Consider the following 25,897-nt stretch of genomic DNA (forward strand, 5'->3'; position numbering starts at 1 on the left):
CCCGGTTCTCAGGGGCTTCACGTAGACATGGGCACACAGCAAGTGCCGTCAGCCAGGGCCATCCCAGCTGGCTCCAGACACCAGGGTGAGCAGCCTGAAAAATCATGACATAAACAGGCACTGGGACACACTTCAGTACCAGGGTCTCAGCCTCACTCCTGCCTGCCCCCAAAGGGCAGCTCTGCTCTCATACCCCTGCCCAGCAGCTGAGCCTGACAAAGGGACACAGAAGCACTGGTCCCTGCCCCCAGGGGACAGAGCAGTGTCTCCAGGGAGTCTGGTTGTATCAGAAGAGGCCGCTTCCCATTAGCACAGATCCCCCTTAAAATAGCGCCTTCAGACAACTTCGCAGGGCTCCTCCTCCCAGCCAGATAGGGTTCAGGAGACAGGCCTGGGGGCCCAGGAGCCAGACGCACACGCACAGAAAGGAGGTCTCATCCCAGCCTATACCAGCGCCCTGGACCCCTGCTCCAGTGAGGAGATTCACAGGAGGAGGGAGACCCAGACCCCTGAGAACAGCAGCGGGGCCAAGACAAGCCCACAAGGCTGGTCCCCACTCCACACCCCGCCTGCTAGTGAGGCCAAGGGATGCGCTTATGAATGGGGCATGGCCTGCACCTTCAACACAGCTCCCACCAGGAAGACACACCAGCCCTGGCTGTGGAGCTCCCTGGGACTCAGTTTTCCCATCTGTGCAGAGCAGCTGCACCCCAGGATCCTGGGCGTCTCTCTGCCCGGCCAGTCGGTGACTCCAGGAAGCCACGACCTCAGGGAGCTGTGCCTGAGGCAGTGAGACTGAGCCGTTTCAGAGGCTAGCACCAGGCAAGCTGGCTACTTACAGGGGCAGGAAGGGCACTCTGGAGGGCAGGAGGGGGCTGGGGCCTGGAAGACAAAGCACCCCGATCAGAGTGTCCTGGGTCCAGCAGCCTCCAGGGCTCTGGGCCCTAGAAGGTGGGTGGTGGCAACGCCCACTGAAGGTACCTTCTGCCTTCCGGGGCCACGAGCTCCTCCCCAGGGGACAGGCCTGTGTCTGAGGGTCATGGCCACTCCTTCTGCCCCGTTACCTCCAGCAGGTCCCAATGCCCTGGGAAGAGGCAAGAATGGGTGGACCCTGGGGCCAGAAAACACAGCTGGAAACTGGGGCACCTGCACCAAAGACCTCCCTTGGCTCCCCTTTCCCTCAGGCCCAGTCGTGGGGTCATTCCATCCAGTGGTCCACGGCAGGGGGGAGATGGGCATAAAGAGGGGATGGAGAGAGGAGGGTACCCCGGCATCCCTAGGGTCCCAGCCACAGCAAAAGGGGGGCTCAAAGCAAGGCCAAGGGGGTGGGGGAGGCAGCCGAGTGAACGGCTCAGGAGCGGAGCCAGCTGGGCCCCCTCTTCTGCCCATGCTGGAGGACCCCTGAAGGAGGGCCTCACCTGGGGCACACTGCCAAGCAGGGGGTGAGGGGAACACTCTAGACAGCAGGAACTGTGGGAGCCAAAGGCGGGAAAGGGGCAGAAGAGAGCCAAGCCCTGTGGGAGGGTGAAAACATCAGAGGGCCTGGCCCAGAGTGGATGATGGGGACAAGCGGCAGGAGTGGGGACGGAGGTTGGGCCAGGCCCAGGAGGGCCTCACAAGCCAGGAGAAACTGACCAGGTGGCTGTGCTGGAGAACAGGGAGGACCTTCTTCCAGGCACAAGGTCAGCCATCCACCCCATCCTAACACAGAGTCTGCTCAAGTTCGTCTCAGCAGCACTGGGCTGTGCTGTGCTCAGAAAATGCCTGTGAAATCGGCCCATCAAAGAGGACAGGCCGGGCGTGGTGGCTCATGCTTGTAGCCCCAGCACTTTGGGAGGTCAAGGTGGGAGGGTCTCTCGAGCGCAGAAGGGGTTGCAGTGAGCTATATCATGCCACTGCACCCCAGCCTGGGCAACAGAGCCAGACCCTGTCAAAATTAAAAATGGGACAGCAGGTGGCAGCAGGAAAACACAGTCCTAAGTGTTCCAAGGAAAAAGGCCACCCAAGAGGAACGGAGCTCGGTCCCTGGCTCACCGCCCCACCCCCCTCCACCCCAACACTGCTCCCTTCTAGAAAGGCTTCCAGGCTTCTGGGGAGAGCAGGGAACAGACGGTACTTCAGCCAAGCAGGTCTGCGCTCAGGGCTGGGCAATGCCCTAGCCATGATGTGGCCAGTTGTGAGATCTGTGGGCAGCACCAGGTCAGGCCAGATGCCTATGGTGAGCCAGGGACACCGTGCCACTGTTCCTGGTGGGGAGGGGGCCATTGGACAAATGGGCTGGCAGGGTCCCCTGCACACACAGCTGGAGGGGCTCCAGCCACTTCATGGCAACTTCTCAGCCTGGGCACACTAGTCTCAGGTGCCTGGAGAGCGTTTTCACCCAGCTAGCCCTCCCATTAACCTACCTGGGCACGGCATCAGCCCCATTGTACAGATAAGGAAACTGAGGAACAGAGAGAAAGTGATTAGCCCAAAGGATGCAGGTGACAGGAGGCAGGGTGGGGGGGCCGCTCAACTCAGCCCTGCCCACCCGTACCTCCCAGCCTCCCCCAGGGAGGTCCAGTCTCCCACCCAAGGCAGGACACGGCAGAGGAGGGCCTCACAACACTGACAGTGAGAAACACGTCCACTTAAGTAGCGGCTCCGCTGCGCCAGGCGCAGAATGTGCATCAACTCGTTTGATCTTTACAACCATCTGATGCAGGGGGTACCATTACCAACCCCATTTCACGGATGCAAGAAACAGGCTCATCTCACACACTGATTGGGAGGAGGCAGAGTGGAGCTGAAACTGGTTCTGCCTGGAGGCGAGGGCTGGACCCGATGGCCTCCGGAAGACCCCTGCTTCTCTGGCTGGTGTTCAGATGTGGTCTCATTCTCCAGTCCCAGCTAACTTCCAGCTCTTGGCTACATGTGTCTTTTTTTTTTTTTTTTTTTTTTTTTTTTAATTTTATTTATTTATTTTTGAGACAGGGTCTTGCGCCGTCACCCAGAGTGGAGTACAGTGGCATGAGCTCAGCTCAATGTGGCCTCCGCCTCCTGGGCTCAAGCAATCTTCCTACCTCAGCCTCCTGAGTAGCTGGGGCCACAGGCATACACCACCATGCTGGCTAATATTCATATTTTTTTGTGGAGTTGGCGTTGTGCCATGTTGCCCAGGCTGGTCAAACTCTTGAGCTCAAGAGCTCCACCTGCTTCAGCCTCCCGAAGAGCTGGGATTACAGGTGTGAGCCGTGGTGCCTAACCACACATGCCATTTTTTTTTTTTTTTTTTTTTTTTTTTTGAGACTGAGCTTAGCTCTGTTGCCAGGCTGGAGTGCAGTGTCGAGAGCTCGGCTCACTGCAGCCTCTGCCCCCTGGGTTCAAGGGATTCTCCTGCCTCAGACTCCCAAGTAACTGGGACTACAGATGCATACCACCACGCCTGGCTAATTTTTTGTATTTTTAGTAGAGTCAGGGTTTCACAGTGTTAGCCAGGATGGTCTCCATCTCCTGACCTGATGATCTGTCCATCTCGGTCTTCTTTTTAAAAGAATACCTCCCTCCCACCCTATGAAAGGTTAGAACGGGCTGCTTGGATACAGGCACCCAGTGTGACCCACTCTGCATGCTCCCTCAAAGGCCTGGAACTTTCTCCAGCGGAGCTAAGCGCTGCCCTCTCCCTGGGCAGTGGGAGACAGAATGCTGTCATCACCTCAGTGTGAACAAGTCCACATCCTCTTCCTCCAGGATGGCAGGAGGAAGGTGAGGGGCGGTGCTAAGGGACAGGCCACCCGGCCACCTCTGTGACCCTTGCAATGACAGGGAATGGACAAACCACCCACCTCCTAGCTGAGGCATGACCCAATCACATGTCCAAGAAAGCAGGCAAGACAGCCCACCCCAGATCCAGCCATGCATAAGGCCTCACTTCACCTCTTCCCTCCCACTGTGGGCCCCTCAAAGGCCAGGCACAGGGCAGGGTGGCGGACACCGTCAGAAGAGCCCAATTCCTCATCCTCCCAGTAAGGGCCAGCCTCCATGAATCCCTCAGCACCAACCAGAGCCCCTGTTCTCAGCTTTGCCCCGTTCGATCTCGCCCAAGACGCAGCGTTCTGTTCCTGAGTCCAGGCTCAGATGTGGCAGCAGACCACACTGCGGTGGGTGGATGCCTGGGGACCGATCTGCTGGGTGATCCAGGATAGACAGCACCCTCTGGGGCTCTGTCTCCTCTGTAAACTGGAGGCGAATGACACCTACCGCATGGGGCAGCGGGGAACGCGGGGAATGGGTCAAATCAGTAGCTCTAAACTGTAGAGGAGGGTGGATGTCCCCAGTGCAACATCGAGTCAGACCTTTGTCTCCTTTTTAAACATGATTTATTTATTTTGAGACAGGGTCTCATTCTGTCACCCAGGCTAGAGTGCAGTGGCATAGTCATGGCTCACTACAGCCTCCAAGTCCTGGGCTCAAAGGATCCTCCTGCCTCAGCCTCCCAAGTAGCTGGGACTACAGGCTACTATTTTTTGTAGAAACCCTGTCTCTACAAAAAAAAAAATGCAAGAATTAGCCACCACACCGGCTAATTTTTGTATTTTTTGTAGAGACAGGGTTTCGCCACGTTGCCCAGGCTGGCCTCGAACTCCTGGGCTCAAGTGATCGGCCCACCTTGGCCTCCCAAAGTGCTGGGATCTTTTCTCCTTTTGAGAATCTCCTGTGGCCTGTCCACAGGCTGCACTCCGGCCCAGAGCCCTCCCTGCATCAACCTCCACGCCTTCAAGCAAACCTCCCAGACCTACTCCTGGCAAAGAAGTTCTGCAATATCAGCCTCACCCTCATGCCCCGGAAAACAGCTGCTAGTAAACAGCTGCTTCTTTCATGAAAACAGCACTAGAAGGCTGGGCATGCTTGTAATCCCAGCACTTTGGGTGGCTGAAGCAGGGAATGTCATCGCCTGAACTCATGAGTTCAAGGTTGCAGGAAGCTACAACCACACCACTGCACTCCAGCCTGGGTGACAGAGTGAGACACTGTCTAAAAAAAAAAAAAAAAAAAGGCTAGGAATGGTGGCCCACTGTAATCCCAGCACTTTAGAAGGCCAAGGTGGGTGGATCATTTGAGGTCAGGAGTTCAAGACCAGGCTGGCAACATGAGGAAACCCCGTCTCTACTAAAAATACAAAAATTAGCCAGATGTAGTGGTGCAGTACCTGTAGTCCCAGCTACTCAGGAAGCTGAGGCAGGAGGATGGCTTCAACTTAGGAGGCAGAGGTTACAGTGACCCAAGATGGCACCACTGCACTCCGGCCTGGGCAACAGAGAGAGACTCCATCTCAAAAAAGTAAAATAAACCAAAAATGAAAATAAGAAAGAAAATACCACCAGAAACAACACCTCCACAAAGTTCACACCTTCCCTTGTGAGGGCCACAGAATCGGGAACAATCTGTGAGCTTCCCCTCCCCCACACCCTGCACCAGGAGCAGCAGGTAAACCTCGGAACCCAGGGCCGCTGGAGTGGGGAAGCAGACACTGGGTGGGAGGTGGAGACCGTGCAGCAAAGGCCTTCCTGAGCAGGTCCCAGCCGCCTGCACTTCCTGCAGGGCTGGCACCTGGCACTTCCTCTCAAATCAGCTGGCTTGTCACTTTTGTGTCTTCTTCAGCCTCTTCCTAGACAATAAACAGTCATGACATCACAATGTCAATGTCCTATTTACAGATTTTTTTTTTCCTAAGACAAATACTTAGATTTTAAACGTGTCCTTCCACATAGAGGCTAGAACACCCTGCAATTCCCTGGGGAGCCTGGTCCTCATGCCGAGACACACTGGTGCTTGGGTCCACCCTTCACAGCCTTCACCTGCACATCGGTGACAGCCCACGGTCACACAGCCCTGGCCCCCATCACAGGCAGCCCAGCCTGGCCCCCACCTCCAGGCCCCTGTCTTCCCCCTTCCCTTCTCCCCTCCAGCAATGGCTGGCCAGGGAGGAAGCCCCCAGTCCCAGACGTCCCTGCCCCCACCCTGATGTGAGAGAGCAGGCAGCTGCCTCACCCTGTGTCTGTGTACACAGGTTTAGATGAATGCATAGAAAGCTCCAGAAAGACCCACTCCAGACGACCCACTCAACCCCTGGGGGATGGGAGAGGCGCTGCGGGGAAAGGGAGACCAGTCCGCTTTCCGGAGGCATCTTGGTTCCCTGAGGCTCGGGCGTGCGCCCCTTTCAGAGGTTTTGTTTATTTGTTGTTTTATAATTTCATAAAACGTGTCAAATTGCCCTTCCTTCGCCAAGGTTTCCTTTCATTGAGAAAAGTCATGTGTGCTTGTAAATGTAAAATGACACCCTCCAGAAGGACTGTGGACATCTGAGAGTCTGTGGTTCCTAGAATTCCAGATGGAATGGGCCAGATGCACAACATCGCGGTCACAACCACACTTTCTTGTCAGGCTGGGAAAAGCCAGTGACAAGTCGTCTCTGGTCCCCTGTTGAGGGGCCGCCTCTCCCAGCATCTGCCCAGGAGGCTTCCGGAGCCACCTCCTCCCCCGAGCCCAGACCCTGCCCAGTGCACTCCCAGGCCAAGCTGCCGGGTGAGCGGCTTCCCACCCACCGTCCAACCGGGTCCCCAGGGCCTCAAGCCGCTAGGACTGGTGACACTCCATCCCCACACCCGATTTTTACCTGGCTCTCCTCCTGGGCCCCAGCGGCTGGCCAGGGTCTGCCCTTCCTCAGACGCGTCCAGGCTCACTCATCCGAAGGTTCCTTCCACGCTACCTAATGAGAGTGAGTCACATCTGGGACCCACCACTTCCTGCTCCGGCTGGCTGCGGCAGCAAGGCTAAGGCACAGCCCCGCGGGAGCTTCTGGGGTGTGCAGGCTCCCTCCCCCAGCCACAGCGCCGCTCTCCTCAGCCTGGAAGCTGCCAGGCCAGGCTCTGGGCTCCAATGACTTCATGGAAATTTGAAGCTTGAAGCTGGAACAATTTTGAAAAAAATAATAAAACAAGCACCAAAAACCTCCATTAGAAGTCCCGAGACAACTGTTGGAAGTCGAAATCAAATGCATCCGTAATGGACAATTAGCAATTAGCCGCCTGGCCTGATGCTCCAGCAGGCTCTGACGCTCACAGAGAGGCCCCCACCCCTTCCCGGGACTCAGTTTCCTTATCTATGTAGTAAGATGGCCCGCCCACCTCTGAGAGGGGCCCAGGAAGTGACCCGAGAGTTCAAAGATCTTCCAGTCCAGCCCCCTGCCTCTCCATCTCACCTGCAAGGCCAAGGCCCATCTTTGGGGCTCCTATTCCAAAATCAGAGTCCCTGGAGAACCCCAGCATCCCTGGGCACCATGAGGCCAGGCATCAAACCCCAGCACTTTCTGCTGTGCCCAGCCTCAGTTTCCACACTGGGATCATGGGGCAGTCAATGGTGAGGGAACAGACCAGGAAGGGCTGGGAGGAGGGAATGGAGACTCCTAAAACAGAGGGGGAGGCCTCCAGCCTGCTGGGCACAGCAACACCTGGTCCTCAAGGAGTCCTTCTGAGCATGTGACTAGAGTCCTGGGATTATGAGCTCCTCAAAGCAAGGGTGCACCTCCTCCACCTTCCACATCTGGGTTCAGACACCCCTCTTCTGGTCTTCTAGCCCCTGCACCTTCCTCCATCACAGCAACTCTGTGCTGTGACCACCCCGGTTGCTGATCTGTCGTCCCTAAGGTATGTCCTTGAGGAGGGCAGAGATGGGAGGGCAACAGTCAACAGCTGGGTCCCCAGTGTGATCCAGCCCCAGCCTGTCACAGAGTAGACACCCCATGCATATTGATCAGATGGAACTGAACATTTTAGGTGCTGTTTCTCCTCCAGGCCCCATGCAGGGGACTAGTAGGTGACCTACGGTTTCCTGTCTGGTAGAGACAGGCATAGGACTCACACAGGGCTCCAGGCTGCTCCAGAGGCCACAGGAGGGAGTGGGAGACCTGGGGGCAGCCTCCCCATCAGCGCCGCCCTCCTATCAGCAAATGTCTCCCAGCCCTGGGTGTCCCAAAGCAGCGAATGAATAGACATTATCATCAAAAGAGTGGGAAAGGGAAGCCACTAGCTAGGAGAAATTCACATCCTATATGACTGACAAAAGAGTCTTGAGTCTTTCGAAGCATGGGACAGGGAAGGCTGGTTTCTGCTTGGTAGAGGCGCTGGGGCACACAGCACTGCCCCAATGCTTTCCTGTCCCACTCAGCAACCCCCACCTTCCTCCCTAGCATATATAAAGATCTCCCAGGCCAGGCACGGTGACTTAAGCCTGTAATCCCAGCACTTTGGGAAGCCGAGGCAGGCGGATCATCTGAGGTCAGGAGTTTGAGACCAGCCTGGCCAACATGAAGATACCCGATTTCTACTAAAAATACAAAAATTAGCCAGGTGGGGTGGCATTGCGCCTGTAATCCCAGCTACTTAGGAGACTGAGGCAGGAGAATCGCTTGAACCTGGGAGGCGGAGAATGCAGTGAGCCGAGATCACACCACTGCACTCCAGCCTGGGCAACAGAGTGAGACTCTGTCTCGGGGGGGGGGGGGGGAAGACCTCCCATAAATCCAGAAGAAAAAGACAAATGGCCCAATTAAAAGAGGAACAAGAGACTTACACAGGTACTTTGACAAAGAGGATGCCAAAATGACCAATAAGCACATGAAAAAGGCACTCAACACCATTAGCCATCAGCAAATTAAAACTGCATAGAGATTCCACTGTCCCACTAGAATGGCTAAAATTAAAAAAGAAAATACCAAGTGTTGACAAGGAGGAGGAGCAGCTCTTCACTCTCATGTACTGCTGATAGGAATGTAAAATGGAGCCACCACAATGAAAGCTGCCTGGCAGTGTGGACAAAAGCAAGCCATATGCTTCCCCAGTGACTCAGCGGTTCACGCTCAGGTATTTACCCAAAAGAAATGAGTACATGTATCCATGTATGACTTCTGTCCAAGTGTTCAGAGAAGCTTTCCTCTTAACAGTCAAACTGCAAACCTAAACATCCTGCAGTGAGGACATGGATAAACAAATTTTCATAAATTCACACAACAGAAGATGACTCAGCAGTAAAAAGGAAGAGATCACTGCTAACACACAACATGAATGAATATCCCAGACGGCAAGGAGCGTGAGAGACACATTCAGCACATTTCCATTTATGTGAAACTTCAGAAATGATCAAACTAATCTAAAGCAACAGATGGCAAGACAGTGGTTGCCTCTAGGGAGTTCCCTGTTTGGAGAGGGGTACACAGGGACCTTCCAGGGGCTGAGAAGCTTCTAAATCTCCTTCTGGGTGCCGGTTACATAGGCGAGTGCCTAAGCACACCCATTGCCCTGTACATTGAAGATTTGTGCACTTGCCTGTATGTAAATTACCTGTCCATTTTTAAATGGGTATTGAGTGATAGCTGTTTGCTTATGCAGGAGGACATAGGGCTGGGTACTCAGTAGATTCAGGAAACAGAACAGATCTGACCTGGCCCAGTGGGTGAGAGGCTGAAGAGACACATCCCCAGACCCTGAGGAAAGCACGGTGTGGAGATGGAGCAGCTGGGGGGAGATCGCAGCGGGCAGAGGAGGGTGGGGGGGGGAGATCCCAGCGGGCAGAGGAGGGTGGGGCGGAGATAGCAGCGGGCAGAGGAGGGTGGGGGGAGATCACAGCGGGCCGAGGGGAAGGGGCATAGGAGGCAGGGCAAGTCCAGGGGAACAGCAGGTGGGGAGCAACCCACTCCCACCAACATTTCTGCAAGACGATCTCAGCTTGAGAAAAGGGGTGGCTTGGAGAGGGCAAATGTGGACGCCTGGACACAGGAGGGGTTCCCCACTGCCCGGCGGGAGCTAACAGCAGGCCCTGGGCTTTCCAGCACCGGCCATAGAGCAGCAAGTGTGTGAAGACAAACTGGCCATACAGCAGGGGCTGTGTGATAACGAAGCCTGCGGTTTAATCGTGAGGGATGCACAGTAAACCCTGCTGCTTGCTCACCCAAGGTTCCTGTCCCACTGAGTGGCACCTCCTGCCCCTCGGGCCACCCTCCCAGCTCTCTCCTCAGAAGGTGTGGTGGTGAGTTTCTTCCCTGCTGCAGCCTCAGCTCTGCTGGTGTGGACCAGCTTCTCCCCACAGCCCCCGCCACCCGCCACCATTTTGCACCCCACCCCCCACGCTGTCCAAGAGGTCCCCGCACGCAGGATCTGAGCACACAGGCATCACCCAGGACTTGGCACACACAGCCTCAACGCACTCCCTGCCAGCCCCACTGAGGAAGGCCCTGCTATCGTCCCTCTGCAGAAGAAGGCGCCAAGGCTGAGAGACACCACATCGCTGTTCCAAGCACACACAGCTATGAAAAGGCAGAGCCAGGATTCAAGCTCAGGTCTAACTGACATCACAACTCATGCTCTCAACCCTCCCTGGGAACAAGGACAAGCTTCCATGGGGACAGGCTGCTCCTAACCCCATTACAAGGTAATAAGCATGGTGGGTGCCCTCAGCCAAGGTCTCCAGCCCTGGCACACAGTGCTCCCAAACCCGCTGAACAAACTCCCTCTTTCCTTCAGCTCCCCCAAACAAGGGCAACCTTGAGCTTTCGAAGCATGGGACAGGGAAGGCTGGTTTCTGCTTGGTAGAGGTGCTGGGGCACACCGCACGGCCCCAATCCTTTCCTATCCCACTCAGCAACCCCCACCTTCTTCCCTGGTGCTGGGGACACAAAGTGATTTGGACATAGTTCTCTTTCATTCAAGTTCCTGGCTGGGAGGAGGTAAGAGATGCCCACCAAAGGCATGGCATAAAGCTCTGGGGAGAAGCCAGCGAGGCGTGGTGGCTCATGCCTGTAATCCTAACACTTTGGGAGGCTGAGGCAGGTGGATCACTTGAGGCCAGAAGTTGGAGACCACCCTGGCCAACGTGACGAAACCCCGTCTCTACTAAAAATACAAAAATTAGCTGGGTGTGGTGGTAGGCGCCTGTAATCCCAGCTACTCAGGAGGCTGAGGTGGGAGGATAGCTTGAGCCTGGGAGGCGAAGGTTGCAGTGAGCTGAGATCACACCACTGCACTCCAGCCTGGGCGACAAAGTAAGACCCTGTCCCCCTACCCAAAAAATTTAAAAATTTTTTAAAAGATCTGGGGAAAAGCACCCAGCAGCATCCAGGCATATGTGGCCCAGAGTTAAGGGGAGAAAGATCTCCTCCCCCAGAGAAGGATGGGGGCCTCGCTGGAGGAGGAGCCCAAGATGAGGCAGAAGAGGGACTCAGCCAGTAGGAGGGACTCAAACTGCAGCCAAAACGACGCAGACAGGGCTGTCAGTCAGCCAAGGGACAAATAGCGCTGAGTGCTGAGCAAACAGCTTGGCCCTGCTGCACAAATCCAGATGTCGAGCCCTTCCCGGGGAGAGAAAACCCCAGCACCCAGTGGGCTTGGAACTCTGAGCATGTCTCTGTAGGGGTTGGGGGATGAGAAGAAAAACCACTGTCCATGGCACCATCACCTCTTCCTTCCCCTAAGGTCCGGGGTTCACGGCACCCAGAGGAGCCCTGGGAGGGCCTGAGCAATCGGGCTGGCCACTGGTCCCCAACCTCGTCCCTTGTCCTGGCAGGATGAAGAGAAGCCTTCAGGAAGGGCCTGGGGTTATTCCTCTCTGAGAGCTCCAGAGTCAGGGCTCCAGGGAGAGGCTCTGGCAGAGTTAGGGGACCCTGGGGCTCAGGGGGCCCCTCTGTAAAGTTAGGAGATGTGGCCCCCTCTCCTGGGAGCCCATGAGGTGCTGTGAGAAATGGCGACAAGGCACATGCTGGGTACTCGGTACAAGCTGGCAGGGAGGAGGCCAGCCAGGCGTTCTGCCCACTCCAAACCCTAGATCCCGGCTCAGCGACATGCCTGCCCACCTTCAAAACCCTTCCATGGCCTGCCTGTGGCTCCAGAGGCAAGACTTGCCTCCTTCTCCTCCTCCTCCCCGAGGACCGCCACCTGGCCCAACTCTCTTTTCCATCCTTATCTCCTTCCACCTGATACGCAGCTGCCTGACTCTTCCATGCCTTTGCTCAGGCCTTAGTGCCCCTGGAATGCTCAAAATGCTGCCCATCCTGCCAGGTACAGGAGCCACCTCTTCCAGGAAGCCTTCCCCAATGCCCCGTCATCACCTCCTCTAGGTCACAATGCCACAGGCCTCCCTGAGGCTTCTCCATACAGGATGTCAGGTCCACTCTGGTAACAGTTCCCCATTCCTAGGGGAACCAGCCTGCAGGAGTGGCCTCACAACCAGTGTATATGGAGGAATGGGGGTGAGACCCAAGCGGTCCCGTGAAATTCACTTCCGGGACTTCTGCTGGGACGGTGGGAAAGTGTTCTCATTCACTTGGCAGTAGGTGCGAGTTTCGAGCGACTGGGACCGTCTTTGCCATGGTGGGAGTCAGCCTCCAGCGACCCTTGCCCCCCGCACGCATGTCTAGGCATGGTCCCCTCCCACAGCACCATTAAACGTAGCACCCCGTGGCTATTGCCCCTCCCCTGTAGAATCTAAATCACTGCAGCTTCGGCCCAGTTCCAATGCCAGAACAAGGAAAGATGAACAACCCAACATCACGTGAGTCCACTCAAGGGCAGGGGGCTGGCTCCCATGACCCCCGGGGCCCCGATCTCTTCCAGGCCTGGGAGACAGGGCTTTGGAGAAGGAAAGGGGCAACTGGGGTCATGGCGTGTTGAGTAACAGCAGAGAATCTTAAAAGAACAGATGTGAAAGCAACCGCCCTGCCAACCAAAAGGCCTTATTTCCTTTGAAAAGCTTGGCAGCTGGGCCGCACCAGAGTCCGCCCGTCCTTCCCTGCACCCGGCCCAGTGTGACCCACGTCCCTCCCACCAGATCCTCGAAGGGGGCTACAGACATATCACAAAGTGAAAACAGCGGCTCCCAGAACCCCATGTGAAGTGTGACCCCTTTCTTTTTTAGCAGTACCCCAGGGATGCCTGTAGTTTTTTTGCACACAAGAAAATCAGGAAGAAAATGTACCAAATCTTAGGAGTTATCACTGGGTGATAGAACTTGGCACAGTTTTACTTTAATATTTATCTTTTTGTTTAGATCTGCTTTTCAGTTTTTCTCTGATGAAAATACACCACCCACATAATTAAAAGAAGAGGGAGGCCGGGCACAGTGGCTCACATCTGTAATTCCAGCACTCTGGGAGGCTGAGGCGGGCAGATCACGAGGTCAAGAGATAGAGACCAGCCTGGCCAACATGGTGAAACCCCGTCTCTACTAAAAATACAAAAATTAGCTGCGTGTGGTGGTATGCACCTGTAATCCCAGCTACTCAGGAGGCTGAGGCAAAAGAAAGGCTTGAACCCAGGAGGCAGAGATTGCAGTGAGCCACTGTATTCCAGCCTGGCAACAGAGCAAGACTCTGTCTCAAAAAAAAAAAAAAAAAAAAAAGAGGAAAGCCAGCTACAATCAAGAAAAAGCAAGAATCAGGAAAAACAATGCCCTAAGACTGGTAGGTTTCCACCCAACACCAAACTAGGCACCACTCTGTAACAGGGTGAAACAGAAGGTTTTTACCATAATTTAAAATACTACCTGAAGGGCTTGGCATGGTGGTTCATGCTTAAAATCCCAACACTTTGGGAGAATAAGACAGGAGAAGCAGGAGGATCACTTGAGCCCAGGTGTTCAAGACCAGCCGGTTCAACACAGCGAAACCTCGTCTGTACAAAAAATAAATTAGCCAGAGCTGGTGATGGGCACCTGTGGTCCCAGCTACTCAGGACGCTGAGGTGGGAGGCTCGCTTGAACCAGGAGGTCAAGGCTGCACTAAGCTATGACTGAGCCACCGAACTCTAGCCTGGGCGACAGAGAGGGACCATGTCTCCAAAAAACACAAAAATACAACCTTAAAGTCATAGAATATCAGTGACTGCCAGTATTAAAAAGGCAATTCACCAGACCATGTGTGCCTCCCGGAAACTGCCAAGAGCATCTCCAATGTGCTGTTGTGTGAAAAACATCAAAACTGAATTAGATCAAGCCTCTGGATACAACTAGGAATTTATAGGATTGACGGGACAAGGAGCACACTACACATTACAGGAAGCTCTCCTACAGGTAAAGGGACCCAGCTTCAACAGAAACACTGCATGGAAGACAGAGAGAACAAATGAGTGCTGGTCCTACAGATGAAAGACTGAAGAAATGTAGCACCAGTCTCATTTGGATCCCGATTATTACTATTTTTTAAAGAGACAGGGTCTCTCTCTGTCACCCAGGCTGGACTGCAGTGGTGCAATCATAGCTCACCACAGCCTCAACTCCTGACCTCAAGTAATCCTTCCACCTCAGCCTCTCAAGTAGCTTGGAAGTTACATCACAAGTGCATGCCACCATACCTGGCTCTGGATCCTGGTTTTAAAAAGCTAATGTTAATATATAGCCTGGCATGGTGGCTCACATCCCTAATCCCAGCGCATTGGGAGGCTAAGGCAGGTCTATCACTTGAGTCCAGAAGTTCAAGACCAGCCTGGGCAACATGGTAAAATCCCATCTCTACAAAAAAATTAGCCTGGTATGTGATGGCATACCTACGGTCCCAGCTATTGGGGAGGCTGAGGTGGGAGGATCACCTGAGCCCAGGAGGCAGAGGTTGCAGTGGTCCAGGATCAAGTCACTACACTCTAGCCTGGGTGACAGAGACCCTGTCTCAAAAGAAAAGAGAGAGAGAGAAACATATATATATATATATTTGACATTTACAAAACCACTGGAAGTTTAGACACTAAATGGATAGTTACGATCTTAAAGAATAATTGCTAATATTTAAGTGTGGTAAAATGTGTGTTTGTTTTTCAAATTTTACTGTAAATTGATCAGTTATAATTGTATATATTTATAGGATACAAAGTAATGTTACATATATACAATGTAGAATGATGAAGGTAATTAATGTATCACCTCAAGTATGTAGCACTGTTTGTGGTGACAACACTTAAAATTACCCTCTCAGTAATTTTGAAATATACATTAATTATAGTCACCATGCTGTGCAATGTCTCAAAAAACTTATTCCTCCTAACTGAAACTTTGTATCCTTTGACCTCACCCTATCAACATCCCTCTCCGCACCGCATCCCCCGCACCTGCACACTGCCTCTGCTGACCACCCTTTTGCATGCTGCTTCTGAGTTCAATTGGGTTTTGTTGGTGGTGGTCTCTTGGGTTTGTTTTGTGGTGTAGAGGTGGGTGCTATGTTGCCCATACTTGCTTTGAACACCTGGCCTCAAGCAATTCTCCCACCTCAGCCTCCCAAATCCCTGAGATGACAGGCGTGAACCACTTCACGCAGCCTAGATTTCTTAGATTCCACATGTAAGTGAGATACAGTATTTGTCCTTCTGTGCCTGGCTTATTTCACTTAGCATAATGTCCTTTAGGTTCATCCATGTTGTTCCTTCTTTTTTAAGGCTAAATAATATCCCTTTATCCAATCACGGACACTCGTTTCCAGATGTTGGCTGTTAGGGATAATGCTGCAATGACTATGGGAGTGCAGATATCTCTTTGACATACCGATTTCAAATCCTCTGGATATGTACCCACAGGCAGGATTGCTGGGTCATATGGTAATACTACTTTTTTGTTTTTTGAGGAAAATTCCTACTATTTTCCATAATGGCTGTGCTAATTTGCAGTCCTACCAACAGTGTTCAAGGGTTCCTTTCTCCACATTATCCACAATACTTGTCTTTTTCTTTTCTTTTTTTTTTTTTTTTTTTTTTTTTTTGAGACAGGGTCTTGCCCAGGCTGGAGTGCAGTGATGTGATCATAGCTTACTGCAGCCTCTGAATTCTGGGCTCAAGTGATCCTTCCACCTCAGCCTCCTGACTAGCTGCAACTACAGGTGCATGCCACCACACCTGGCTTGTTTTTTTATTTTTTGCAGAGATGGGTTCTCCCTATGTTGCCCAGGCTGGTCTCAAACTCCCAGGCTCAAGCAGTCCTCCTGCCCTAGCCTCCCAAAGTGCTAGAATTACAGGCGTGAGCCACAGCGCCTGGCTCCTCTCGTCTTTTTTATAAAAGCCATTTTAACAGATCTGAGGTGACACATTGTGATTTTAATACGCATTTCTCTAATGATTAGTGATGCTGAACATTTTCTTCATCGTTCATTTGTATGGGTTCTTTTGAAAAACGTCTATTCAGGTCCTTTGCCCATTTTTTAATTGGGTTTGTTGTTGTTACTATTATTGAGCTCCTTATCTATTTTGGATATTAACTTCTTTTCAGATGTTTGGCTTGCAAATGTTTTCTCCCAGTCTCTAGGCTGTCTCTTCCGCTGTTTTCTTTGCTGTGCAGAAGCTTTTAAGTTTGGCATCATCCCATTTGTTTGTCTTTGCCTTTGTGGCATGAGCTTTCAAGGTCAATTAAAAAAAAAAAAAATCATTGCCCAGACCAGTATCACATAGTTTTTTCCCTATATTTTCTTCTAGTAGTTTTATAGTTTCAGGTCTTATGTTTAAGTCTTCAGTCCATTCTGAGTTGCTTTCTGCCTATAAGGATCTAATTTCACCCCCCTGCATGTGAATATCCAGTCTCTCCAACAGCATTTATTGAATAGGCTATCCTTTTCCAACGGTGTGTCCTTGGGACCTTAGTTTAAAAAAAATAAATGGACAAGACAGGCACAGTGGCTCATGCCAGTAATCCCACACTTTGGAAGGCCGAGGCGGGCAGAACCCTTGAGCTCAGGAGTTCGAGACCAGCCTTGGCAGCATGTTGAAACCCCATCTCTACAAAAAAAAAAATAATAATAACAAAAATTAGCCAAGAGTTGTGGTGTGTACCTGTGGTCCCAGGGACTCAGGAGGCTCAGGTAGGGGGATGATGGCTTGAGCACAGGAGACGGAGTTTGCAGTAAGCCAAGATCAAGATCACACCACTGCACTCCAGGCTGGGTGACAGAGTGAGGCACTATCTGAACAACAAACAAACAAACAAATCAATGGGCCGCAAATGTATGCATAAATTCATTTCTGAGCTCTCTATCCTGTGCCATTGGTTGATATGTCTCTCTTTTTTTTAAAGAAACAAGGTCTTATGGGCCAAGCATAGTAGCACATGCCAGTAACCCTGCACTTTGGATGGCCCTATCTCTATAAAAAAGAAATTAGAAATATATATATATATATGTATGTATATATATATATATACATATATATATATATATACACACATATATATATATTTTTTTAACTGTCTCACCCTGTCACCTAGGCTGGTGTACACACCAGTGGCACAATCATAGCTCACTGCAGCCTCAAGCTCCTGGGCTCACGCAATCCTCCCACCTCAGCCTCCCAAGTAGCTGGCCAACATTCCAAGTCACTGGAATGTTGGCAGAGACTGCATTGAATCTGCAGAAAGCTTTGGATAGTATGAACATTTGCACAATGTTAATTCTTCAGTCCGTGAACATGGATATCTTTCCATCGGTGTCCTTTCCATCTACAGGTTCCTGCCACCCTACTTGGCAAATGTTTAAATTTTTTTTGTAGAGACAAGGTCTTGCTATGTTTCCCAGGCTAGTTTCAAACTTCTGGCCTCAAGCAATCCTCCCACCTTGGCCTCCCAAAATGCTAGGATTACAGGCGTGAGCCACCATGCCCAGGCCCAATATGTCTATTTTTTATGCCAGTACAATACTATTTTAATTACCATAGCTCTGTAATATATTTTGAAATTAAGTAGTATGATACCTTTCGCTTTGATCTTCTTGCTCAATGTCGCTTTAGCTATGGGATCTTTTGTGGTTTCACCTGAACTTTAGAATTGTTTTTTCTTTTGTTTTGGGTGGGAAGAGGGGAGACACAGCTTTTAGTGTAAATCAAAGACACGTTCCCTGTTTTTTCTTTTTCTGTTGAGAAGTCACTGGAATGTTGACAGAGACTGCACTGAATCTGCAGAAAGCTTTGGGTAGTATGGACATTACATGATATTAATTCTTCCAATCCATGAACATGGTTATCTTTCCATCTATTTGTTTCTTCTTCCATTTCTTGGGTCAATGTTTTATAGATTTCAGTGTACAACTGTTTCAATTCCTTAGTTGAATTTATTCCTAAGTGTTTTTTGGTGTGGCTATTGTGAATGGGATTATCTTCTTGATTTCTTTTTCGCATAGTTAGCTAACATACAGAAACACGACTGATTTTTGTGTGTTGACTTTATGACTTCACTGTGTGAGTTTATTGGTTATAACAGTTCTTTGGTGATTGTGTGTTTTCTGAGCATCCTTATCTTTTAGTAACATAGACTATCATTCTCACAGACAAAGTCACAGGTGCCTTGAGGGGCCGTGTGTGGGAGAAGAGGCAGCTCAGGGAGGCTGCAGGATGGAGCCTGCGGAAGCAGAGGCGGGGTGTGTGGCATGCTGGTGTGCTGCGCTGCCTGCTGCTGTGTCCGCTGGATCGTTCATAATGAAATGTCAAAACCTTGTCACTGAAAGCGCTCTGGCATCTGTCATCGCCTCTGTGTCTCACACAGTGAAGGGGTGGTTTTTAGCTCCTTCTTACTGTTGAGGGTCATGTGGTCTTGAAAGGGAAGGTGAATCCCCCGAGGTCTCAGGGTCAGAAACACAGACCCAGCCTCAACCCTGCTCCTGACTCAAGAGAGACAGACAGACACACAGAGAGAGGCAGAGACAGACAGACAGACACACAGAGAAAGGCAGATAGAAACAGACAAGGACAAAGTCAGATACACACAGGCCCTTCCTGCAGCCCCCTCCTGCAGCAAGCATAGGAGCCTCCAGGCTCCCTGGGGGGCCCCACCAGCATGGAGCAGCAGACGCCACCGCCTCCACCCCTACCTCAACCTACCTCACCACAGGAGCTTAAAGGCTTACAGTGCTAGCCTGGGCGGCGGCATCATAACAGACTCCTGGCAAAGCCCTGTCCCGAGAGCCCCTCCCTGTCTCATCCTCTGACCACAGAGGAGCGGGAGGTGTAAGGCACTCAGAGCCTGAGACTGCCACACTCCCAGACACAGCCCCTCCATAAACCTGGGTCCAGCCTGAGGGCGCCACAAAGGTAAGAAATGGACATGTTTTAGGCCGGGCACAGTGGTTCACACCTGTAATTCCAGCATTTTGGAAGACGAAGGCAGGGGTGACCGCTTGAGGCTGGGAGTTCGAGACCAGCCTGGGCAACATAGTGAAACCACGTCTCTACTAAAAACATGTGCCAGGTGCGGTGGCACACATCTGTAATCCCAGCTACTTGGGAGGCTGAGGCAGAAGAATTGCTTGAACCTGGGAGGCAGAGGCGCAGTGAGCCGAGACTGAGCCACAGCACTCCAGCCTGGATGACAGAACAAGACTCGGTCTCAAAAAAAAAAAAAAAAGAAATGGGGCCCATTTTAATTTACCCTAAAGAGTCTCATTGCATTCGAGGACTTAGGTACAGGCTGTTTAGTGCAGCTCTCTAACTGCAAAAATGCTGGAAACTATGGAATGTCTGCAACAGGGGACACAGAAAATCACCCAGGCTCCTCCTGTGTCAAAGGCTGGGCCACTCATGTCTGTAATACTCCAACCCCAACTCCACACCCAAAGCCTGGGTTAGGGTTAGGGTTAGGGTTAGGGTTAGGGGACAATAAGGAAAGTCATAATGCTCAACTTTTTTTCTTTCTTTTTTTTTTTTTTTTTTTTGAGATGGAGTCTGGCTCTTGTCACCCAGGCTGGAGTGCAACCGCGAGATCTCCTGAAAATTCCGCCTCCTAGGTTCAAGCGATTCTCCTGCCTCAGCCTCCCAAGTAGCTGGGATTACAGGCATTGAGCCACCATGCCCAGCTAATTTTTTTGTCTTATTAGTAGAGACGGGGTTTCACCATGTTGGCCAGGCTAGTCTCAAACTCCTGACCTCAGGTGATCCACCCACCATGGCCTCCCAAAGTGCTAGCATTATAGGCATGAGCCACCACACCTGGCCTTTTTCTTGTAATATGTTTTTAAAAAGAAGAAGAAGTCTGGAAGAATACACACCAATACGTTAATGGGTTACTGTGAGTACAGATTATATTAATAAGTTTTTTCCACACCTTATTACTTATGTTTTCTGATTTTTCACTACCTAAATGTCAATTGTTTCTGTAATTTTAAAAATGAAAGACATTCAAAAATAAGAAATGAGGTTTTTTCCTCCTCCCGGGAATGGAGCCCAGAGCCTTAGTCCAGGAGGCAGAAACCCTGGCTTCTAGTCCTGGCATTGCTATTGCTTGGTCAGGGGACCTCTGAGGGTCACATCACCTTTCTGAGCCTCAGTTTCCCCTTCTGTTAATACCAAACTCACCAAGGTGAGCTCCTCCTGCCATCCTCACTGAGCCTGCCCCCTCCTCTGGGAGATGAGAATCTTAAGGCACAGCTACCCAGGCACATAAACAATGCCTGCCCAGCAGCTGCCCTCACCCCACACCCTGGGGCACGCCTCTTGCCAGCCTTTGCTCAACCCATTCCTGCTGCTCCCAAAGCCAGGCTGGCAGAGGACCAGTGGCATCAGAAGCCAAGCACTGGGATGCCAGAGGGATGGACAGAGGCCTGGGACTGGGACAGGACAGCAGGCTGGAGCCCTGAAGATTTAGCTCCTCTTCCTCCTCGCCTGAAGCCCCCAGCCGCTGCCCACACACACCAGGTGTACAAATACTGGCTGAGGCGGGGCAATGCTGTGCCCTCTGCATGGGGAAGCAGGTCGGGGAGGGGGAGAACCCAAGCTTTGTGGCCTGGCACCCTTCGATCACTTCCCAGGACACTGAAGTCAGAGCCCTCGGAGACCAGGTGGGAACAATGACAGGCAAGTCTGGCAGGTTAGCTGGGGACTGGGGCGCACTGGAGGCCCGAGCCCTGGGTGAGGCACTGCCGGTAGCTGCCACGCAGCAACATGGCCAGGAGTGCAGGCCTTCGAAGTTGGCAAAGGAAACTAGAAATCTGGGTTTTATGTAAAAATCTTGTGGTTTTCCAATGTTGACGATTAATTCAAAATAAACTTTAAGCACTTCTGCAGCCCTCCTCCCAGGGCCCTGGACTCTGTCTGTGGTGTGGTCCTGAGCAAGCCACTTCACCTCTCTGGGCTTCAACTGTGTGATCTGAAAAGTGGAGACACAAGGCCTACCCCTCAGGATCACAGCAACAGGCGGGGGAACACGCGGTGCCCCTGCTAAAGATAACAGAAAGTGACAGCGGCAGTAACAGCCAGTGTTGGCCGCGTGCCAGGGACTGTGCTAAGTGCCATGAAGTAATATCATTTCATCATACCATAGTCTCATAAGACAGGCATTTTTTTCTTTTTTTCTTTTCTTTTCTTTTCTTTTTTTTTTTTCAAATCAGGGTCTCGCTGTATCAGCCAAACTATAGCACAGTGTAACAATCATAGCTTATTGCTGCCTCCAGTTCCTGGGTGTAAGTGATCCTCCTGCCTCGGCCTCTGGAGTAGCTGGGACCGCAGGCATGTGCCACCATGCCTGGCAATTTTTTTTTTCTTTTTTGGGGAAGAAACAGAATCTTGCTATGTTGCTCAAGCTAGTCTCAAACTCTTGGCCTAAAGGATTCCTCCCACTTTGGCCTCCCTAAGTGCTGGAATTACAGGTGTAAGCCACCTCACCTGGCAAGACAGGCATTTTTTAAAATTGTATTTTGAAATACTTTCTAAAAACTTCCAGAAAAGTGATAAGAAAAGTACAAATAATTCTATCGTTTTTATCTAGATTTGCTTATTTGTACCATTGTGCCTCATTCTATTATCTAGCCATTTGTTTCTCTTTAATATTTGATAGTGGGTTAATTACAGTGTACCCCTTTAGCCTTGCAAATTCCATAAGAACAAGGGCTTATATAAAGAGTTATCAGATCATTTAATGCTAATACAATACTTTCATGTACAGCCCCTACCAATTTTATCAACCATCCCAGTCATGTGCTTTCCACCTTTTTTCCCATCCTATGCTCACATACTGTATTTTTTAAATTTTTATTTTGTTTTTAAATTTTTTATTTTTAAAAATAGAGACAAGGTTTCACCATGTTGTCCAGGCTGGTCTCGAACTCCTGACCTCAAATGATCTACCTGCCTCAACCTCCCAAAGTGCTAGGATTAAAGGTGTGAGCCACTGCACCCGGCCACATACTGCATTTCAGGTTTTTTTAAATTTTCTTTTTTTTGCGATGGAGTCTCACTTTGCCCCCCAGGCTAGAGTGTAGCAGCATGATCTCGGCTCACCGCAACCTCCATTTCCTGGGTTCAAGCAATTCTCCTGCCTCAGCCTCCCAAGTAGCTGGGATTATAGGCATCCGCCACCACACTCGGCTAATTTTTTTGTATTTTTAGTAGAGACAGGGTTTCACCATGTTGGCCAGGCTGGTCACCAACTCCTGAGCTCAAGTGATCTGCCCTCCTGGGGTTCCCCAGGTGCTGGAATTACAGGCGTTTTGTTATCACGTCTCTTCAGTTGCCTTTAACCTGGAGGTTAAATCCTTGGCCTTTGAGATAAGCACTCTGATTGTCTCCATTTTATAACAGAAACTGAAGGTGCAGAGGGGTTGAAGCACTTGCCCAAAGTCACACAGCTACCGCACTGCAGCTTGAGCTGGGACTCAAGCCCAGCAGACGCTCTCTAGAGCTGGTGCTCTTATCCTCCAGGCCCAGCAGCTTCCAAAGAAAGCCCTTTGTTGTTCACTGAACAGGGGCTCCCACTGCAAACAGCTGCTCAAGGCGCCTCACTCAGCAGGTGATCATTAAATGAAGGAGCACCCTCCTGCGCACACATGGGCTGGGCCTCTGGCTGCCAGCTCCCCATGCCTGGCAATGGCGCTGGCTGGATGCCCACCACCCCTACCCAGCAGGGCCCCATGCAGCCATTTCCAGAGTAAGAATGTGCTCACCTGCAGAGGAGCCTCCCCAGCTCCTGGCAAACTGGGCGAGAACCAAGGCCTTGGAGGGCTGGGGCCAGCAGAGCCTGCCATGTTCTCCTTTACAGCCCGTCCAGGCCCAAATGCCCAGGTCCAAAAGGCAGAGCCTGAAGTCATAAGAGCCCGTAGGCCACATCCCTAACCCACAGACCAGGGCTCAGGAGAACCCTTGAGGTCAACTGTCTAAGAGGGGCCTGAGTACTTTGGTTTTTTGTTTTGTTTTGTTTTGTTTTTGAAACAGAGTCTTGTTCTGTCACCCAGAGCAAGCTGGAGTGCAGTGGCCCGATCTCGGCTCACTGCAACCTCTGCCACCCGAGTTCAAGCAATTCTACAGGCACATATCACCACACCCGGCTAATTTTTGTATTTTTAGTAGAGACAGAGTTTCACCGCATTGGCCTAGCTGGTCTTAAACTCTTGGCTTCCAGCAATACGCCAGCCTCAGCCCCCTAAAGAGCTGAGATTATAAGCGTGAGCTGCTGCGCCAGGCTGGAGCCTGAGTACTGCTAAGACACACGATAGGACCACGCTGGAAGGGTTACAGGAAGAAGGCTCAGCAAGGGCAGGGCCTGGGAGGTGGGAATGGCACAGGCTCTCCTGCAGAGAGCAGAAAGCACTCAAAGGGGCCACACACAGGTCTGCAGTATCTGAGAAGAGGAGGCAGAACCCCTCAGAGAGCTTTCCGACCACCGGAAGCCACAGATCCCTGCAGACGTACAGCAGAAGAGGTAACATGCCAGCGACCAACAGGGCATCTTCGGCCTGAGTCTCAGGCCGTTCTGTTAGGCTGTGAGGCCAATGTGTACTGAAATATCTTAAAATCCTGGAACCTCACCATGTGATATCCTGTCAAATTCAGAAACTCGCATCAGCCTCCAGACCTCATCTGCAAACCCAATTCTAAGTTTCAGAAGCCACAGAACTGCTCATGAAAATCTAGCAGAGCAAACACAAAGGGAATAAAGGTTTGCTTTTCTTCCGCATTGCCGACAATTTTGAAAACACAGAAAGCATGACTAAATAAGAAAATGATCTGTCCACAAACTCCCTCAAAGATACCCTGAATTTTCTTTTTTTTTTTTTGAGATGGAGTTTCACTCTTGTTACCCAGGCTGGAGTGCAATGGTACAATCTCGGCTCACTGCAACCTACACCTCCTGGGTTCAAGCAATTCTCCTGCCTCAGCCTCCTGAGTAGCTGGGACTATAGGAGTGTGCCACCATGCCCTGCTAATTTTTGTATTTTTCGTAGAGACGGGGTTTCACCATGTTGACAGATGGTCTCGATCTCTTGACCTTGTGATCCACCCGCCTCGGCCTGCCAAAGTGCTGGGATTATAGGCGTGAGCCACCACGCCCGGCCGATACCCTGAATTTTTGTACAGTGTATCTGTACAAAGTAATGGCCCCTCCCTGCCCTTCGATGCACAAAAGCACAGCCTGGCCCACCTGCAGCGGGAGTGTCTGGGTTCAAAGTGCAACCACTGGACCTCCCCTACTGGCCATGGCAGGGCCCACGCCTAACTCACCTCTCTGCCTCCTGCCCTGACACAGGCCACCCTGGCTGGATTCAGCCTGGGGGTGGGGAGGAAGGGACATAGCAATGTTCTTTAGTGCCCACCATGAAAGGGGATCCAAGAGGTGGGGGTCAGAAGCAAAGCCCCAGGGCACCTCTGGGTACGGGGTAGGAATGGGAACAGGGTGAGGTGGGCAGGGCATAGGCAGGGAATGTGTGCTGCCCGTGGTGGGCACTCACCAGGCCCACTTGACTTCACATTTGGGGCTGGGGCTCAGGCTCACTGATGTGGACCCCAGCGGGCTCCACCAAGACCATGTCAGAATAGCCCAGCTCCTTGCTCCAAGACCTGTGAGGACCTCAGCTTTCTCACCTGCAAATGGAACTGATCGTTTGGGTCCTGCCTAACTTATGGTTAAAGTTACAAAGGACACACAGGGGCTTTGTAAGGGCCTTAGACATTGGAGGGCTCCCTGGGAGGGCCCAGCAGGCCTCACCTCTCCCTGTCCTCCTCTGTAAAAAGCCCAAAAGTACCCACTCTCATAAACCCAAGGGCACTCAGGGCCTGTGTGGCTGCTAAGGCAAGAGGACCCAGTGCCTGGGGATCCCAAACACTGAGCAGCAGGAGAGGCGGCTTTAGAAGATCTGGTCCTGCGCGGCCAGGCTCCCAGAAACAGAAGGCTGCTTCACATGGAAAAGAAACAGAGTAATAAAATCAGGAGTCAAAAAAAAAAAAAAAAAAAAAACAGAAAGAAAGGCTAGGCACGGTGGCTCACACCTGTAATCTCAGTACTTCGGGAGGCTGAGGCAGGAGGATCGCTTGAACCCAGGAGTTTGAGACTAGCCTGGGCAACCATGTGTCTACAAAAAAAAAAAATCAATAAATTAGCCAGGCATGGTGGTACACACCTATAATTCCAACTTGGGAGGCTGAGGTGGGAGGCTCACTTGAGCCTGGGAGGTGGAGGCTGCAGTGAGCCATGATTGTGCCATTGCATTCTAGACTGCAGGACAGAGCAAGACCCTGTTTCAAGGAAGAAAAAAAAAAAAAATGCTGCCTCCGCATATGAACCCAACTCACCATGTAGTGGGGAAGGGGGTTCTCACCTCTGCTCCCCAGGCCCAGTCAGCCACTCCTGTGGGGTCCCCCCAAGAGACCTGGAGTCTGACCCCTCCCCACAGCCTAGCACCAGCTCCACAGCCAACAAACTCTTCTACAAGGGGACCTGCCCACATCTGAAGGTATCCAATGAACCCTAAAAATCCCTCCTCTCAGGGACCAAAGCCCCTGTCTAGGTCCCCACAGTCGTAGCCTCACCCAGAGTCCGCTACAGTCCTGTTGGTCATGCATGCAGGCATTCATTCATTCATTCATTAATTCATCCATTCTCTGGTGTATCACTCCAGACCAGCCTGAAGAGGCTTCAGCCGACCACACAGGGT

The 25,897-nt window shown here is 51.6% G+C and overlaps 1 protein-coding gene across 9 annotated transcripts in view; it reads right to left on the bottom strand.

Moving 5' to 3' along the window:
- Positions 1-25,897, bottom strand: part of ADCY7 (adenylate cyclase 7) — a 74,291-nt gene that overhangs the window by 45,851 nt on the left and 2,543 nt on the right. For 2 of the 9 annotated variants that reach the window (XM_074403207.1, XM_074403183.1), the window contains exon 1: positions 6,656-9,556. The exons of 2 other annotated variants lie outside the window; for them this stretch is intronic. The gene's annotated coding sequence lies outside the window, so the exon portion shown is untranslated. Of the gene's footprint in view, position 1; positions 5,648-6,655; positions 9,557-14,567; positions 17,157-25,897 lie in introns of those variants that run through there. 5 more of the 9 variants (XM_074403178.1, XM_074403190.1, XM_074403172.1 and 2 more) reach the window with 5 other exon arrangements.

This window comes from Saimiri boliviensis, chromosome 1, assembly GCF_048565385.1.
Source record: "Saimiri boliviensis isolate mSaiBol1 chromosome 1, mSaiBol1.pri, whole genome shotgun sequence".
NCBI classification, from domain to species: Eukaryota; Metazoa; Chordata; class Mammalia; order Primates; family Cebidae; genus Saimiri; species Saimiri boliviensis.